Genomic DNA, 18578 nt, shown 5'->3' with positions numbered 1-18578 from the left:
TGCCCCTCACCCATTTTTCCTCCTATCTGCACCATATACCTTGGTCTGAACCGCAGTACGCTTGTCTCTGTCTCTGCAGAGTGTTCTAGAAACCTTAGCCATGGCTCTCATCCCATTTCCACAAAACTACAGGGCAGGAAGTAAAAATACCCACCCAATGACTGGTGCCCCAAGCCCCCTCTGACTAGCTCACCTCACCTCCATCCTACTCCACCTGGCAGTCTCCCTCCTACCCTGGGTCTTCCAGGCCCACCTGTCCATGCGGGCCAGGGGGTCACCTCAGCCACATGTCACAAGCCGATGATGCTCACCACACTGCCAGCTCTCCCAGGCGAGGCTCTGCAGCGTGAACTCATGACGGCAGGACTAAATACACACGTCATGACAAAGAACTCAGGGTAGGTTTTATGGGAAACTATAGTGTCAATTATTGATTTAAAAAAAAAAGTGTTCTTTTGATAAATGACACTGAGCATTTGAAGGTGCTGTGAGAGGCTGGGTAATTCCTATTCCTTGGTGCGCCTCAGTTTTCCCAGAAGCAAAATGAGAGTGGCCACAGCAGCCACGTAGCACATTCACTGGGAGCTGAATTGAGGACCTCTAAATGGACACCTTAGGCACTCACTAGAAGAGAGCTAGGTCTGCTGGCCCGGACCACAGGAGGGAGAGTCTACCTACAGCAACAGGGTTAAATTCCCTCTGGGGAATAAGGCCTGACCAGCAGGAAACCACCAGGGGGTCAGCACCTGGGCAGGCCAGCAGGGTGGGCGGTTGCTGGTAGCTCTGGCCTAGGAACCCAACTGGAGCCCATCTCCCTCTCACTACAAGCCCAGCTGCACCCACGGCTAAGACGCCCACAGGAGCGTCCCCTCTGTGTGTTCCACAGCAGCCACTCTCTGACATCCCCAGAAAGCGCTGGTTCACTTCCCTTCTCATCCCCTTGGAGGCCAGTCCTGCCCCCATCTTGAACCTTGTTTGCATGGCTCACATCTTCTTCAAGCTGATGAATGAACTTGGCTGTGTAGCAGCATACCCTACTCTGTCTCCCTCCCTGGAGCGGTCCCGCTGGGAAACCTTCTTTGTTTCTGCAAACTTGATGGCTTGGCTCTAGAGGGTGTGCATCAGTGTCTTTAAAGGTAAAAAAGAAGAAGGAGAAAAGAACCACAGCTGGTCTGCAAGTTCCAGGACAATCACTCACTCATAACAGTTCAGCTCAACCTTGAGACAAACGCTTAACCCAGAGGAAGCACCTGGCCCATGATTTAGCCTCACCACCCTGGCCTACCTTCACCTTGGTTCTTCTCCCACCCAGCCAATGTTCTGTACACACCAGGTACACATCATGTACAAACATTCCACTGGGGCCTAGCCTATGGTACCACATGGGAGCTGGTATGAGTCCCAGTTGCTCACTTCCAATGCAGCTCTCTTCTAATGTACCTGCGGAAGCAGCAGACAACCGAAGAACCTGGGCCCCTGCCACCCACCTAGGAGATCTGGATGGAGTTCTTGGCCTCAATGTGTCGAATCCCTGCTACGCTGGCTGTCGTCTCTGAGTGCCTTCTGGTTGCCACGTCCTCATGGCTAAAGCCCATCACCCTCCAGCACCCACTGGTGAACCCCTGCTGAGTTTTCTTTCATCAGTTTTTAAGATAAAGTTTCTGTTTCAGAGTCATTCTCAATGAGGACCATGTCCAAATCACAGGAGTCTGGTTTCTTAAGTTTCCTCACAGATCTTAGTGGCAGCATGCAGCATACCTGCATGGTGGGCTGATGTCCAACATTGCAGAGCAGGTGCAGCTACGACACTAACAGCACTGCCACACCATCTGTGGGACATCGGGTCAGTGACCCAACCCAAGCCTCAGTTGTCCTGAAGAGCCCAAACACTGCTCTCAGCAAGATTTTGAGTCCTTTCCTGCCATGTATGTGTCCCCTGGAAGTTAGGTGGGGGTCACATGAAATGTCAGAGGGATTGACATGAGAGTCACTACAGAAGAATTCTTTAGAAGCCGGCATGTCCAAGTTCTCTTCTGAAGGAAGATAAGTACGGAAGCTCAAGTTGACTTAGATATGACCTAAGACGGAAACAGCCTAGAAAGCTAAGCCTCCACTTAGTCCTGGACAGTCGCCCAGACCCACAAATGGCTTTACTTGCACAAGAAATAAACATTTGTTGAGTTAAGCCATTGAGACTTTTAGTGTTGTTTGTTACTCTAGCACAGGCTAGCTGTGCTGGCGGACGCATTTCCTCACAGGATGTTGTGAGGATTAAATGAATTAGTGTACATAAACACTTCAAAAATGCTAGCACATAAGGCCACACAAATATTTGCTCAAGCTTGTCCAATCAATTTTTCTAACACACTGCTTCTGCAATCTCACATCTTACAATTGATGGTTTTCATGCATAGGTTGACAGATGGGTGTTTCTTAAAGGTCCCCCAAGTTGGTGCATCTCAGCCTCAATGAGTTAGAGTTGTACTATTACTGTATTCTAGCATTAGTGAGTTAAACACAGACGTTGACGTCTTGATCTGTAGGTGTCGCATTCTCGCATCACAACATGGAGAGTTTTACAGCAGCTTGAGTAGAGTGGAGGGGAGAGTATGGGGTCAAGTCTGAAAAGCACAGCAGAGAACAGGTGCTGCATGTGGCACCAGTGGCCGCACCCACATTTGGAGCTGGTGTGTAACTGGGACTCACTGCTTGCACGTAGGAAGCAGTGCATAGTGGTTACTGGTGAGTGAGACAGCCCACATGCGAGAATGGTCTTTCGGTGAACGCTTTCTAAAAAACTGTTCAATCTTGGAGCCAGAACTGTCTCACAGCATAATAAGCTTCCCCCTGCAGCACCAGCATCCAATACGGGTCCCACTTCACGTCCTGGCTGCTCCAGTTGGATCCAGCTCTCTGCCTGTGACCTGGAAAAGCAGCAGTGTTGTATCCGCATGGAAGACCTGAAAAAAATTCCTGGCTCCTGACAGGATAGTTCAGCTCGGCCATTGCAGCTGTGGCTCTAACTCTGCCTTTCTAATAAAAACAGGATGGATCTAATTGTTTTAATTGTTCATCTTATACTTTGGGGAGTGCTTATACATTAGTTTGTCCATAAAAGTAATAATTGGGAATTAAAGCAAATTCATTGTTCTTTTCTTCAGCAAAATGTCGATCATCACAACACACGGTGCTAATCTGACTTCCACCTGTCCTTGCAGTTTCCTCTCTCTCGTGATTGTAAATATTAGTTTGACATCTATATAAGAACTACATGCATTAAGGATTTTCCATTGTTTTATATTTGCACACATCAATGTAGAATTACAAATTCTTTGAAAGGGAGTTCCATCTGTAGGAACACAAGCTGTGACAACACGCACAGGTTGCTTAGCTTTTCTGACAATACTCCTGAGACACTGTGTTAAGAGAAGGTTCTGGCAGATGTGCAAACTAGAGAGAAACCTCTGCTTGGCAGCCAACGTGCAAGCTCAGGCTTGAGAACCGTGCCTGGATTCCTCACTCTGCGTCCTCAGCATTGCTGGCAGTCTCCCTCGCTCCCACAGGCCTGCCTGGTGGCCAAGGTCTCCAGCAGGCAGGGCTAGGAGCATCTGGAGAGTGTGTCTGACATGAGGGCCCAGGGAATCCAGGGAAGCAAGGGGCAGTGGCGTGACATTAACATTGTACACGCGCCTGCTCCAGGGCCAAGGGGGCCCGCTAGTGTGGAAACAGTCTCCATCTGGCTGCTGCTGCAGGGACCATGCCGGCCTGGCAGGCTTGTTGACAACCCCCTGCTCAGGCCCCTCTCCTGTTGGAGCTCCTGTTGAGGTTGTCTGTGCCGCCAGGGGCAGGTGCTGCTGTTGTCACAGCCTCAAAACATCTGGGCCCCCATGTCCACAGCATCTGTGTTGCTTTTCTGCTCACTGACTACAGAATTTGCCTTACCAAACCACGCTGATGACAGCTCACATTCCACTCACTGCAGCTCTGCTTGGCGGGGTCCATAACTCAGAGCCAGGGAAAGTGTGTCCTCCCAGTCTCTTTGATAGGCATTTGGGTCTTGATGGAGTTACCTAATGAATTAATCCACATCCTGAGGCCTTGATGAAAAACCGAGTCCTCTTGGCTTCTTGGAGTAAGCAAAACACCCCAGCTGAGCAGCTGGAGATCATTGCAATCACACCTGGCTCTGAGACACCACCTGCAGACCCCAACTCACAGACGCAGTGACATCAGAGAGCTGGAATTGACCTTGGCCAGAGCAACTTCCCCAGATCCTCATAGCCACCAGACAAGGATCAGGGGCTCCTCACTCTGTCCCCAGGGCTCGCTCTTAACTTAAAGAAAACATAACCGATCACACCACTGAACTTACCCATCACCAGCCAATGGCATATGCACATGATAAGCAGGCGACCACACCTGGCCACAGATTGCGGTCATTCCACTCAAATGAGCAATCCCCATGCAGGCAGTTCCTGAACGATAACGACGCTCCTCAAGCTAGTTCAGTCTTACGGTGGGTGAACAAATAGAAGCCATAGTTGTCATCCCCAATCTTGCTCTTGTCCTGAGCCAACCAGGTGCAGGACCATCCTCTGATGCTGCTAGCCACCAGCCCTTTAGAGGCCAGGAAAGATGGTGCACACTGCCCTGTGCTGCTGAGCTGCTGGTTCAGAGGTCAAGGGGCAGCAGACGCATTTTCCAAATTCACGTGTGTTTGTTCAGAGATGATGCTAATGATGGCTAAGGAGCATCTGAGTTTAGCAGCAGCAGCCGAGGGCCGATTGGAGCGGTCGTGGAGCCCCTCAGAGAACAGGGGCGCACCTGGAGCCCATGGCCCAGCACTCACCTGAGGGACGCAGGGGTCTCATTGAAACATGCCTTGTGAAACTTCAGGACCAGCAGGGGGTGTAGCACATGGTTTATGCTGCATCCCCTTATGCACAAGTTGAAGGCTCAACTCTTAGAAACTGTGTCGTTTTTAATCCAACCTGGCTACAGATAACCAAAACTGTGATAGGCAAACTCAGCATAGGAAGAAACAACTTCCTTGCTAGAGCAGCCAAGCAAGCTGACAGGAGCAGCAGAGTTATGCTCAAACAACACCCAGCTCACTTGTTTAGTAGTGATTTTAGGTATCCAAGCTCTTCAAGGGAACAGCCAAAAATATCTGGTATTTGAAAATATCCTGCAAACAGAAAAGAATAGAGAACAGCTGCCCAGACGTTCTCATTTCCTTTGGATGCTCACAGCACTTATAATCACCACTACCCAACTCTGGATCCGACACCATTCTTTTCTCCCACCCTAAAACACGTCCGGCCCAACCATCTTTTAAGGAAGGATGGGACTAAAGCAGGTGACACAAAGTGCTGACTGTGCCTGGCCACACAGCCTCCACAGCTACAGCCACGCACAGGCACACATCTGGAAAACAGCCACCCAGCGCTGGAGCCTGGACACCCTGCAGAAAACAGAACAAGACAACCTCCCAGGCAGCTCACCTCAGAGACCAAAAAGCACCTGCACAGAGCTAGCAGAGAGAGATGAGGCAGAGATGAGAAATGGGTTAGAGAACCAAAGACAGACGGGCTCTGCTTGGGGGTGCGAGTTAGGGATGGAGAGGCAGTGGAGCGCCTGCCACCTGGAGAAGTCCTTGTGCCTGGGGCTGGCCTAAGCGTGGCAGGAGCCTCAGTTTCCTTTCCATTCACCAGTTTTGCTGTGATGTGGGGAAATACAGCAGCCAGGACGCGTGGGTACAATGAACTAGCAATGTAGGTTTGCAGCAGGTAAGATATCATTGGAGAGGTAATTAAGCCTCTCTCGATAAAGATCAAAACCCACAAGAATGCTGTCCAGAAGCAGGGTACCTTGAAGCACCAACTTGGGAATTCATGCCATGCTACCTGCCTGCTCCAGTAGAGACTGGAACTGCGTGCAGGGTTCCAGTTTGTTGAGTCGAGTCTCCTCCTCCACCAAGTGCAGGAGAGGAAGCATACGAGGGATACTTCACACAAGGCCAACCAGTGTCCACCAGGAAAGTTCTAGAGCACTCTGTGGTGGCCTCAGTGGGTGAATCCTACTTACTGAAAGACTCAAACCCCGGCTTTAACTTCCCAGCACCATGAGGGGCATGAGGACACCCACGGAGGAAAGGCCTTGCATCCCCACAGCGAACACCATGCTGTCCTTCAGCCAGCACCACCCTCAAGGCCATGTTCTTGAGGACTGTCGGTGGTTCTGACAGCTCCCTACGTGCCTTGGGTGTCAGGGGACAGAGTCCTTGCAGAGGGTGCTGTTGTAGCTGGGCTCCCAGCAGGCCTTCTCCTGAGCTGCCCAGGACCAGAGGGCCTGCGGATGTGCTGCACAACAAGGCTGTTCCCTGGAGATTCAGAGCAAGAAGTTGTCATGGGAGCTGGGAAGGCGGAATGGACAGAATCCTGGGGCCCGCCTTAGTGGACTCAGGGTGCCATAACAGGATACCCTACACCAAGTGGTTTGTACAGACAGGGAATGCATTTCTCCTAGTGCTGGAGGCTACAAGTCCAAGCACTGGTGTTGGTGGAAAATAGTGGGCAACCTGCCATGGGACGCGGGGGTGAGGGGATTGGTGTGCCGCCGAGTGAGGGGAGACGTGTGGGGGCAGCCCCGCGTCTACACCTCAGTTCCTTCCCTTGCTGGGTTACCTTGTTTGTTCGGTCCCATCCCTCACCAGCATGGTAGCTTGGGGGACTAGTCCTCAGCCCCATGTACCAGGGGTCCATTAGATCCAATAACACTGAGCTGATTAAAGTCCTGAGCCCTTGCCCAGCAATCGCCCAGAGCAAAGGGCCACGGGAGGAGACATGGTGGCCCCCAGCCATAACATCTCCAGTCTCAGTGCTTCGCTGAAATGCCCACCTGGCCCTTTCAGTGGACTTCGTTCAGTAAATGTGGCCACCATGCTCACTGCTACTCCATCTCACACTGAAAATCCTTTCCTTGAGCAAAGCCAGGACCTCTCACCCAGCGGTCCCCAGTCGCGCTGGCAGACCTGCTCTCTGCCAGGGCCACTTCCTGGCTCACAGATGGGCACGTCTCCCTGAAGCCCTCATGGTGAAGACCCAGCAGCCCTGCAGCACCCAAAAATCTTGGGATTTTTGTCCCAAGACTGTGGGGTCACTCCTTGTCTGCATCTGACTGTTGAGACTCTCTTCCCAAATCCCATGCAGCCAAAGTAAAGTAGCCACAGCTGCTATCATTTTGATCTGTCCAAAATCCAACATTTTTAGAGAGTTATTTATTTTTATTGGAAAGTCAGATATACAGAGAGGAGGAGAAACCAAGAGGAAGATCTTTCATCCACTGATTCACTCCCCAAGTGGCCACAATGGCTGGAGCTGAGCCGAGACAAAGACAGGAGCCAGGAGCTTCCTCCAGGTCTCCCACATGAATGCAGGATCCCAAGGCTTCAGGCTAGCCTCGACTGCTTTCCCAGGACAAAAGAAGGGAGCTAAATGGGAAGTGGAGCTGCTGGGATTAGAACCGGCATCCTTATGAGATCCTGTCGTGTGCAAGTCGAGGACTTCAGCTGCTAGGCTACTGTACCAGGCCCTCCAAAAATCCAACTTTTAAGACCTAAATAGGTTGCAGAGCATGTGGGGAAGAGAACATCCAGCAGACCCACAGGGCCATGGTTTGTAAAGCACCCACCCCTCCCTCATCTAACATATGTCCTCCTGAAATTTAAAGGTAAGAAGCAGTTCTCTGTCACCGACCAGCAGCAACACTACCTACGAGGCACACTCTTGAGGCTCTGGGAAAAGCCGGAACCGCAACCGGACCCCTTATTGCAAAAAAGCGGCTGCTTTTCTACCTTCTCTCCTTTTCTTCCCTTTCTCCACTGCTTCTCCTCTTATACCCCTGTCTCCGCTGCTTTTTCCCCGTAGGCCTTGGCTTTTCTCCCTGAAGGTCTTAGCTTTTTCCCCGTAGGCCTTAGCTTTTCTCCCTGAAGGTCTTAGCTTTTTCCCCGTAGGTCTTGGCTTTTCTCCCGTAGGTCTTATTGCTTTTGTACCCCTCTCTGCTGCCCCATTCTTCTCCCTATTCGTCTTATTGCTTTTAGCGGCTGCTTTTATACCGCTCTCCACCAATCACTTCTCACCGTGGTCCACTCGGCGCTACCTGATAGGCCAGGCGCAATGACATAATCGCTGCGAGGGCATCAGCCTATCCCTGTGACTTCCTGTTTATCTGCTGGCAAGATCAATCCCACCTCCTGGCCCTGGGCCAGCCGCCATCCTGCAACGGCCTTTCAACTTCATGGGGGCTGCTCCTGCTCCCCGCTTCCCACAGTTCTCCCCCTGCTTGCCAGCCAGTGCCACTCCACACAGGCCCTGCCTGCAGTGCTCAGCAACATCCCGCTCTGGCCTGGGGTCTGGCTTTGTCGGGGAGTGAGCCCAGGGCAGGAAACCCAGCTCATTTCCGTCTTCCTCGTACTGAGTCGCTGTGTCCCATAAGAACCCCCAGAGCAACTGAACTGCTGTCAACTGAACTCAAACTGAATTGAAGCCTTGTCTTAACACCCTGTAAGTCGCTGGAAAAAGGAGCTGTTTGCCCACCACCAGCCTCATTTCCCCTCTGGGGGAAGACTTTGAGCCAAAGCCCAGCCTCCCAGATGGCCACCAGGTTTCTCCCTGAAAGATTCCAAGGGTGAATCAGCACTTTTCTCTTTGCGATGCTCTCTCCCAGCGGGGATGGAGGCCAAGGCAGCCCTGGGGCAGCACCGAGGTTGGATAGCACCCTTCCAGAGTGCAGCTGGAAGGAGGAGATGAGGCGTCCACAGCACTTGTCAGCTGCAGGTCAACCCTGGTTGTCAGGGGAGGGTGGAGATGAGCCCCAAGCAGCTGGTGTCGGCAGCTCTGCACCAACCCACCATTTCCCAAGCTTCTCTCGAGATGTTCATGGAATTTAAAATTCACTCGGCTTGGCGAGGGGACTTGGTTTGTAAAACCCGTTCTACTTAACTGCTGTTCTCACTTCTAGCCACGGTTTTTCTGTCGGGAAATGACTTGTGTTTGCTTCAAAAACACCACCAACATTAAAACTGGCAAGCACAAATAGTTCTAAATTTAGCAAATATTCGCTCCTCCCTCCTACCCCCCACGTGGATAAACGCAGTATTTCTCTTCCACCCCTTCAATTCCTGCCTTGATCTGGAAGTCCAAGTTTAGCTAGAGCGATCTCTCCCACACCTCTCTTCACATCCTTCTCGCGGACAAGGAGGCTGGTTAATGAGGGTGCATGGAACGCGTGGCAGCACGGGTGGACCCAGCTGGCGGCCGGCCTCCATCAGCGGTGGAACGAGCAGCGGCCCAGCCCAGCTCCCTTGGCCTGCAGTTGTGCAGTGGGTGGAGACAGGAAAACAACTGCTTTCCTCATCAGCTGTTCAAAATACAGCGTTCTCGCTGAGACTCTGGGAGGACAGGGAGTTCCAGCTAGCTGGGAACTCCTTGCAAACAGATGATTTGGAATGCTGATTTCATGCGGGGTGACGGGCGTGGGGCTTTCAGCAGCCCTCTGGCTCCGCTCGATCCGTGACCTCCCGCTCGATCCTGTCCGTCCCAGAGCTGGTTAGAGCTGTGCTTTGTTGTTTGCTGTTGATGTGAAAGGCAGGCACAGCTCCATGTGCCGGCTCACTCTCTGGGGGCTCCAATGGCCAGGGCCAGCCCAGGCCAAAGATGAGTGAGGAGAGGTAGGGATTTAGCTGCTTCAGCCATCCTCCCAGCTGCCTCCCAGAGTAAGTGTTAGAAAGCTAGAACTGGATCCACATTAATCCTCGCAGCTAGCTGCGTTCTTCATGGACGCGCGGGCCGAGTGATCCACGGCTAAGAGTCGTAGGAGGCGACGCTCAGAGAGGCGTAACCCCGGAATCCCAGCAGGCAGGTGTCAGACAAGCAGATTTGAAGACTGGCTTGGATGCCACACATCAAGGGGTAGCCAGGGAGTGGGGGTTTTGTTCACCTCTAAGTGACCCAGAAACACCACCAATGTGGACCAACCTCCAGGACTCAATCTTATCAACTTGCTTTCCTTTTCTGTGAAACATCGATGCAGGGTTTATGATTCAGAAAGGACTAAAAGCAGCTGTGAAATTCAACACAACCATCTGAGCCATTTGAATATACGGTTTATGGGTGTTGTTCTGCACTGATTCTATGTATTTTGTCAGTTCATGAACATTCAGTAAGATTTTAAGAATATTTCATATTCATAACCAACACTTCAGAACAACATCCCCCTTTGGCTACTTGGTGTCTAAGTCAGCTTTGCTTATCAGTGTATAATAATGTTCACAGACTGTCGGCTTAGCCTGACCACCCTCCACCCCACCCGACCACACCCTACCCCCTCCACAGTGCCACTAGCCTTCAACAACCAGCTTGACCTGGCTGATTCACTTGATGTGTAGGAGAGCACCCATCATTACCAAGGGATGTCCAGGACCACAGAGAAGCCAGCCCTGTGCTCCACACTCTGTGGCAGGCCTTCTGGTTCCCCCCAATATTTACGATCTCCAGCAGGGCAGGCGCTGGGGACCTGGCCCCCAGACTCTGTGTTCTGTCCCAAGCACCTCAGACCCAGCCAGGCAAGCCCGGGGTTGATGGGGACAGGGAGATTTGGAGGCTGGTCAGGCCTTCCTGCCTGCCATCTGGTACTGTTCCCAGTTGGAATGAAGTGAGGTCCCCAACGTCCCCCCAGGGGCGGCTGTCCTGGCTTCCTCTGCTACAGGAAGGGAGGTGATGGACTGGCTAGGGAGGGTGTGGACCCAGAAGGGGCCAGGCACAACGGGAGAGCAAGTCGGGATGCTGCAAACAATCATGAGCTTCCTTGGAAGGTTCCTGTTTAGTTAGAGGCCAGGGTGCCCCCGAGAGTGGGGGAGGGTGCAGGCCACGGCAGTCAGCGTCCACTCCATCAACCCAGCTCAGCTGCCTGCCTCCAGGTTTCCAGCGCAAAATGTGGAATGTGTGCCTCCAAGGGGCCAGCTCTCTGCTCCCCCTCGGACTGAGCGGGTGTGGCTTCCGAGACACTGGGCAGGGCTACTGGTGCCTCTTTCCCGTCACACCCTCATTCCACCATGAGCTTCTCCCTGAACCAGGAGGCACCTCATTCTAAGGGTCACCTTGGGTCTCCGTTCCTTTGCTGTGAGGAGGGGAGTGTGTCCTGCCAAGGCTTCTAGGGAGCACTTCTCCCTTTTATTCCCCCCAGTACCTCCTCAGTAGGAGACCCTCCGGTGCCTAACACCATAGCACCATGTTCATGCTGCTTCTGAAACGCTGGCCTGACGACAGTCATCTCCTGCCTGGAACGCTGCTGAAGCGGGCCTTCGGGACAGACGCACGCGCCCTTCCAGCTGCGATGATCAAGATGAAATACTGTGTGACAGTTCTTCCAGATATCTGTAGCTGCCACAGCTCCAAAGCTGAGTTCCAAAGTGAGACCCAGTGAGTCCTGCTTCAGGTGCAGGCCTTGGCTTCTGCGTGTTCTGGTCATTTTCCAGCCAGTGTTAGAAAGAAAACTCAAGACTCACTTTGTAGATACGGGGTAGAGTGGGGTGGGGACAGAAAGCCAGAGAATAAAGATGGGCAATCCCAGGTCAACATGCTGGGGCGGAGGGCATCTGACAGCAGCCAGGGAACACCCCTGAGCACCCTGGGATCCAGAGGTGTACCCCCAACCTCCCGCTGGAGCAGCAGACGAGAGAAGCGCCAAGGTTAAACAAGGTCTAAGGAATTCTTCCAGAAAGGCAAGTTCCAGGAAGTCAGCTTCTAAAGACCTTCCCCATCCCCAGCCCACTCCCTAACCACTCCACCACAAAGCCATACAGACCAAGTCTCCAAACAGAAAGAACAGACTTCACGGGACCTGGCACAACAGCCTAATGGCTAAACCTTACACGTGCCAGGATCCCATATGGGCACCAGTTCATGTACCAACTGCTCCACTTCCCTTCCAGCTCCCTGCCTAGGGCCTGGGAAGATAGACGAGGATTACCCAAGGGTAATCCAAAGGCGTGGGACCCTGCACCTGCATGGGAAACCCAGAAGAAGCTCCTGGTTCCTGGCTTCAGATATGCTCAGCTTCAGCTGGTACAGCCATTTGGAGGATCTTTCTCTCTGCCTCTCCTCTGCAAATCTGATCTGCCTTTGAAATAAAAACAAATAAATCTCTTTTTTAAAAAGAAATAAAACATACTCAGCTCCCAGAAGCTTAAAGGATCATTTGTCTTCTCTTTCACTGGGAGCCCACAGGTGTTCTGGGCTGGAGAGGCACCTGCCAGGGCGACAGCAGGACTGACACCAGCTCAGGTCTCCCCAGGTGGCGGGCACCCAGGCTGCTGGCCATCCTTCATGCAATGCAGAGAGAAGGGCCTCTTTTATGACTGTGTCCCCCTTTGGCAAGTTCTAGGTCACACAAGTAATCAGGTTGACAGGATTGTACCATGGCTGTGCTGTACTTGGGCCAAACCACAAGGCTCATACAGCTTTTTATAAAGGCCCCAACTGTCTGTCGGACTGACCATCCCGAACTTAGAACATCTCTGTGCCTTAGGCAGCCATGAACTCCACACCAATGAAGCACCCGAAAGCCAAGGAGGCTCCGTAACCTAGAATCAGCACATCATAAGCTGCAGTTGCAGCAGGATGGCTGGCTGACGCCCGTTTGCCTGGCACACGGCACGGGCCCCTCCAAAGAGGTCCTCAGCTGTGAGCTCTTCCTGCTCCTGGTCACGTCTGTGTTTGCTTGATCCTGACGTGAGATTCGGGGCATTTTCTGCCTTCCCTGCCCTAACAGGCAGAGCATTCTGTAGATTCCTCCCAGAAACTTATCCAAAGGGCGAGTTTTTGCCCGACTCCCACATTGGGTCTTTGAGTGAAACACTGTTCGCGCCTGCAACAACAGCTTCACTGTTGACACTCATTTAAGAAGATGCACTCTGCTGGGAGGTCACACCTGTGACAGGTGCAGGCTGCTCTTTGTCTAGCACTGTCTCTCCTCCCACACTCTCCTCGCTCCTTCCTCCTAGCCCTAAGCACACACTTCCCCACAACTGCCACCGTGTCACACACAGCTGCTTTTACTTCTCTGTTTTCAGTGGACATGGTTCACAAGGCCTAAGTGGAGTCTGCAGACAGCTCCTGACATACCAGAGTTCTGGAGTTATGGGAGAGAAGAACAAATAAAATAAAGGAAGCAGCTAAACCAATTTCTAGAACGACACCTTTGGCCCACTGGAAAGAAAGCAGATGCTAACTCCTGCATGGTTTATGATTGATAGCCATGCCTGGGTATTTGAATTTCAACGGTCCTTTGCTGTGGGACCAGAGATCCTTGAATGATGTTAAAACATAAGAAAAACACATTGTGAGAGAACAAGATGGCAGGAATGAAGTGAGAACATTGATAAAACAGACAGAGAAGGATTAGTGGAGGAGAGGCAGAGAGGGCACGGTCCCGGGAAATGGGACTCGGCAGACAGATGGGAGAGGGACAGCTGGAGATGCATGGACACAGGAAGTAGCGGAGACAACGGAGCAGCACTGCAATGAACAGCTCGCCCAGAGGTGATCAGAGCTCCACTGACGGCCAAGAGGGAAGTGGAGCTCACCAGGAACTCGGGAGGTGAACCTCGCATGGAACTGCAGGTCCTGATGACCTCTTAATGCAATCACGAGCAGAATCAGAGCAACAGAACCCTATCAGAGGGGGGTAGGCATGGGGCAGATTTCATGGACCCCATCAATGCCAAAGCAGGTACCATGCTGAGTGCTGCAGCAAAGCCCCTGGGAAAATAATACCAACTTGGCATCACATGGGTTCCATCCAAAACAGGATCAGGTCGTCTACAGACCTAAATGCCAGCAAAAAGAGAAAAGAAAAGAAAATTATGTCATGGGCATCACAGATAACCCTATGATCTAGTTTAAAGACACAGCTTACCAGGTGCTGCTGAGCTGTGAGCAGGGAGCAGAAAAAAAGCTGAGCACACAATGATGTGTCCCCAACACAGGATCAGAGTGGCTGAAGAGCGGCTGCCCAGGAGTCTCAGCTGATGAGGTAATGGCAAAAGTGTAGAATGGAAACCCGGCACTGAAACCAGAGGGAGTGGCATGAGTGACGCAGAGATCCAGGCCCTGAACAGGATCAGTAAAGTCAGCATGTAGACCCCTGGATGACACAGCTTAGACATCGGCCCTGAGGAGAGGAACCCACCAATCCAAGCTGCACTGCCCAAGGGCGAAGGAAAGGCACAGACACAATGAGTGAGATTGCCAGCACTCTCCCACAAGGAGCAAAAGGCTGTTTCAGTCTCAGAATTTACTGATGAAGGCATCAAGGAACTGCCAGATTAAGAATTTTAAAAAATCATTATAAAGCTCCTTGACAACAACAAGAAACACATACAGGAGTGCAAGGAATTTAAGGAACACATTACACAGGAACTAGCAAGCCTGAAACAAAATTAAGTGGAATTATTAGAAATTAAAAATATAATAAAGCAAATTAAAAATTCAATGGAAAGTCTCAGTAATAGAATGAGTGAGGCAGAAAAATTTCAGAGTTGGAAGATATCACATGCAAAAATGTCCAAACAATCAGAAAGCTGGAAAAGGAACTAAATGACCAAACACGAGGGTCACGGGAGCTCTTGAAGGTATGGAAAGGTAAGTTGGGTTGAGAGATAAACTCAATGAAATAAGATGAAAACTTCCCTAACGTGCAAAGGGAAAGGGCAAACCAACTACGGAAATGGCAGAGAACTCCCAAACAGACTCAACCATGAGTGACCCTCCCCATGGCACACCACGACAAAGCTCTCTTCAGTTGAATATAAAGGAAGCAACTGAAAAACATCACTAAGTTCTAGAGAAACACCAGACTTACAGCTGACCTCTCAGAAGAAACAGAATGGAGTGACACATTGCAGAGCCTAAAAGAAAAAGAATCGTCAGCTAGGAATAATATACAAAGCAAAGCTGTCATTTGTATTTGAAAGTGAAGCAAAAAAAAAAAAAATTGAAAGACTTCTCCTCTACAAGACCTGTCCTACAAGTATTGTTGAAAGATCTGCTACAGACAGAAAAAAGAGTAACATCCACTAAATCCAAGGGCAGAAGTGGAGGACATCTCAAAAAAACCTTAGAGGAAACCTAAATCAGACAAAGAGAAATCTAATGCTAAAATGACAGGATTGAATCCTACCTGTCCATAATAACCCTAAATATAAATGGCTTAAACCCATCAATCAAAAGGCACAGACTGGTGGGCTGACTCAAAAAACAGGTTAATGGAAAGGAAAAATGAGCTTGCATAGCCATTCTAATATCAGATCATATATACTTCATAACCAATGGATCCATTCAGCAAAAGGAAATTACAATAATATATGCAAAAATAAATGTTAATACACTGAATGCTAGGACACCCAGCTATGTTAAAATATATAATATATTAGCAGATTTTAAAAGGAAATAGAGACTCTCATAGTTCCAGTACAGTATTAGTGGGGACTCAATGAAAAGACTACTGGAATCCATAAGAGGGTTTGGCAAGGTAACAGGGCACAGAATTAGTGAATGTAAATCAATGGCCCTAGTACACACAAGCAACTCCATGGCTGAGAAAGAACTTGTTCCTTTAAAAATAGCAGAGAAAAACTTTCAATACCTTGCAATAAACCTAACCAAAGATGTGGAAGACTCTTACGATGAAAATTACAAAGCACTAAAAAAGAAACTAGAAGAATGCATTAAAAGATGAAAAAAATTTACCATATTCCTATACCAGTAGAATCGAAATGTCCACATGAGCAAAAGTGATACACAGATTCAATGGAGTCCTAATTAAAATCCCATTCTCAGAGCTGAAAATAATGATACAAAAATTCATCTGGAAATACAAAAAAACCATGAATAGACAAAGCTATTCAGAAGAATAAAAATCAAACAAGAGGAATCACAATTCCAAACCTCAAGACATACTTAAGGGTGGTAATCAAAAGAGCCCAGTACTGGTACCGAAACTAAGAAGAAGATCAATGGAACAGAATAAAATGCTCAGAAGGGAACTCACACATGTACAGCCCATTACTCTTTGACAAGAGAACTGAAAATAGTCCAGGAAAAAAGGTTGGTCTCTTCAACATATGCTGTTGGGACAACTGGATAGCAGCCTGCAAAAGTAAGAAGCAAGAATAGCACTTGCCACATTTTACAAAAATTAGCTCTAAATTGATCAAGGGCCTAAATCTGCACCCAGAAACCATCCAACTGTTAGAGGAAAATATAGGAAACACACTGTAAGACTTCTTGAAAAAAAAAAAAAAACACAAGTAATCAAGGCCAAACTAAACAAATACAACTACATCAATCTAAGAAGCTTCTGTGCAGCAAAGGAAACGATCAACAAAGTGCAGAAGCAGCCAACAGAAGGGGAGAAAATCTTTGCACACGATACAACAGATAGGAGACTAATATCTAGGATTTACAAAGAGCTTCAGAAACTCAACAACAGCAAAACAAACAACCCTGTGGGGGGAAAATGGGAAAAGGAAATGAATAGACATTTTTCAAAAGAACAAATTCAAATGACAGACACACACATGAAAAATGCTCAGGCTTTCCTGCCTATTAGGGAAATACAAATAAAAAATCACCTTGAAGTTCACCGAACTCCAGTGAGATTGGCCTACTTCATAAATCTGCCAACAACACCTGCAGGCATGGTTGTAGGTGAAAAAAATATACCCTGTTTCTATTGAAGGCGACATAGGCTAGTACAGCTGCTTTGGAAGTCAACATGGAGAGTGCTAAGAGAACTGAAAATCGGTCCACTCCATGAACCAGCTATCCCACTTCCTGGGAATATACCCAAAGGAAATGAAATCTGCATTGGAGAGAGTGACCTACAAACCTGTATTTGTAGCAGCACAATCTACAATAGTGAAGATGTGAAAACAACCCAGATACCTGTCTACCTGTCGAAAGACGAATGGATAAAGAAGCAGTGGTACATCTACTGATGGAATGCTACTCAGCCATGAAAAGAAATGAAATTCTACCATTTGGAACAAAGTGATCCCAACTGGAGACCATTATGCTCAATGAAATAAGCCAATCCTCAAAGAACAAACAGATGTTCTCTTTAGTATAAAGCAATATTCAGGCAAAATGCAAAATAAGCAGACATATAGGTAAATGTGCATGTACATAGATTCTCGTAAGTGAACTGTATAATGGGAAGCAGGGCCCAATGTGACAGCTCAGCAGCTACATCCTCACCTTGCATGCACTGGGATCCTACATAGATACCAGTTAATGTCTGGGCTGCTCTACTTTCTATCCAGTTCCCTACTTATGGCCTAGAAAACAGCATGACCCAAAGCCTTGGGACCCTGCACCCCCATGGGAGACCCAGAAGAAGCTCCCGGCTCCTGGTTTCAGATTGGCTCAGCTCCAGCTATTGTGGCCATTCAGGGAGTGAACCAATGAATAGAAGATATTTCTTTCTGTATCTCCTTTTCTCTCTTTAAATCTGTCTTTCCAATAAAAATAAATTTTTATTAAAAGGAAAAACTGTTAAATATACCTTGACAATAAGATATTAGATCTTCTACTATTGCTTATACCTACAATGACATGATACACTTAAATAGCAGAATGCTGGACTTGTGACTTTTGCTGAAAGACTATACTGTCGTAATAACAGGGGAAAACAGTGCAGGGGAGTGAGGAGGAAGAAGGGGGAGGCGGGGGGATCTCTGCATAAAAAATGATACCGTGGAAAATAATAATAACAATAAAAATAAAAATATTTTTGAAAAGAGATTGTCAGAGAAGAAAAGCTAACACGCAACTGAATATTAACAGAAAGAAATTAATTTCAATATTTGAAATTAGAAGTAAATAGATTAAAGTAATTTATGTAGAGAAAAGTAAATAAATGTGTATTTTGCAGTATAAATATTTTTAAATAAAACATAAGAAAAACACAGAAGATAGAAAAAGCTAAGTCTGGGTGTATGTGCTTTCCCAGTGGACGAGTTGGCGATGGTGACAGTGTGGGGCGTTTTCTAGGTGGTAAAGGATGGCGTGTATCATTGTACCCCTTGGCTCACCACCAGACCCTAACTTGGTGGTTCTTCCAAAAAGAGAAAGATGCATTTATTGATTTGAAAGGCAGAGTTTCTGAGAAAGAGATAGAGACACACAGAGGGGGAGCTTTCAACTACTGCTTCACTTCCCAGAAGGTTACAGGGATTGGCCAGGCAGTAACCAGGCACCTGGAATCCCAGAGGAGTCTCCCACATGAGAGGCAGGACCCAAGTATGTGGGCCATTATCCATTGGTTTTACGGTCATATTAGCAGAAAACTGGATCTAAAATGGAGAAACCACCCTGACAGCATTTCTGCACTCACTCGCAAGGCACATGGACTGCACAGAAACGACTTCACGTGTCCTTAAAGGCCAGCAGATCACTACAGGCATGTCATGAGTATGAACTACACAGCGGGCATGGAATCCTGACTGAAATCTAGAA

Source organism: Ochotona curzoniae, unplaced genomic scaffold (genome assembly GCF_017591425.1).
Source record: "Ochotona curzoniae isolate NIBS_2020 unplaced genomic scaffold, NIBS_Ocur_1.0 scaffold_3890, whole genome shotgun sequence".
Lineage (NCBI taxonomy): Eukaryota > Metazoa > Chordata > Mammalia > Lagomorpha > Ochotonidae > Ochotona > Ochotona curzoniae.
This window is presented reverse-complemented; position numbering follows the sequence as displayed.